This window comes from Suricata suricatta, unplaced genomic scaffold (genome assembly GCF_006229205.1).
Source record: "Suricata suricatta isolate VVHF042 unplaced genomic scaffold, meerkat_22Aug2017_6uvM2_HiC HiC_scaffold_8030, whole genome shotgun sequence".
Taxonomy (NCBI): Eukaryota; Metazoa; Chordata; class Mammalia; order Carnivora; family Herpestidae; genus Suricata; species Suricata suricatta.
The window spans coordinates 1-1,185 of NW_021915368.1; the positions used below are offsets into that span (position 1 = coordinate 1).

Sequence of the window (1,185 nt, forward strand, 5' to 3'; positions counted from 1 at the left end):
GGCTCTGTGCTGATGGCTCAGAGCCTGGAGTCTGCTTCAGATTCTGTGTCTCCTTCTCTCTCTGCTACTTCCCCAGTCGTATTCTCTCTCTCTCTCTCTCTCTCTCTCTCCCTCTCTCTCTCTTTCCCCCCCAAAAATAAATAAACATTAAAAAAATTTTAAAACAACTTAGAAAAAAGAAGTCAAAGAGTTGAATATAGATAAGCAGCCTTGTGCAAACCGATTATTACTACTAATAAATAACAATTTGACCAAACCCTCTTGGTCCCTCCTCAGGTTGTTTTGAGCATCTGCTCAGTTGTGACTTGTGACTTGGGTTATGGTCCAATTACATTTGCCTAAGCTACCCTCTATTTCTAACCAGATCTCTGCTCCTCCCCTGTTCTCATGCTCTGTCTCTCTCCCTCTCTCTTTCTCTCTCTCTCTCTCTCTCTCTCAAAAATAACCATTTTTAAAAGTTTAGAAGTTCAGCTGAGTTATAAGTGGAGCGCCCTTTGTCAGACCACAGTGGCTCTTGTTCTCTGAGAACCCTCTTTAGCCAGACAAAACTGCTGGCTGTTTTCTTTTCTGAACAATCATTTCTTCGCCTGTCCCCAACTGGCAGAAATCCTGTCCCTGGCCTACCTCCTGTGTGTAGCCCAGGGCTCCTCACACTTGCGTGTGCCCACAGACCAGCTGGGGATCTTTTTGCGGTTCACACAGTCAGTGAAGGTCTGGAGCAGGTACCCGAGAATCAACATCTCTAATGAGCCCCCAGGTGCCCTCGGTGCTGTTAGTCCAAGGACCACACTTTGAGTAGTGAAGACTTGACAGCTAGCTTTCCCTACTCTCGGGCCTTCTGGTCCCTGAAGTCTGGACCACTGTGTACAGTTGTGCAGGATGCTCAGTACCAAGGGACCCAGCCGAGGAGCATAGTGAGGGTTGAAATCTGAACACTGGCCACCAAGCCCTGCACCCTGGTGCCGGCCACACCTGCTGCAAGGAAGGGGCACTTTTCCTCCTTTGTCTCTGCATCCCGCAGAGGCTCAGGAAGCTAGCAGCACCCCCAGGACCGCGCCCATCAGAAGCAAGCCGCTTTTCTCTAAGTCTTACACTGATAAGAACAGATACCACACTTGACCTTAGCCAAAAGGCCGAGAAGCGATCTCTCTAAGTCTTACAAAAGGGCCATGCGGTCTAGCGGCC

General features: G+C 49.1%; 1 pseudogene; it reads right to left on the reverse strand.

Moving 5' to 3' along the window:
* Positions 1 to 1,019: 1,019 nt before the first annotated feature.
* On the reverse strand, positions 1,020 to 1,145 carry LOC115285320 (annotated as a pseudogene).
* Positions 1,146 to 1,185: the final 40 nt, after the last annotated feature.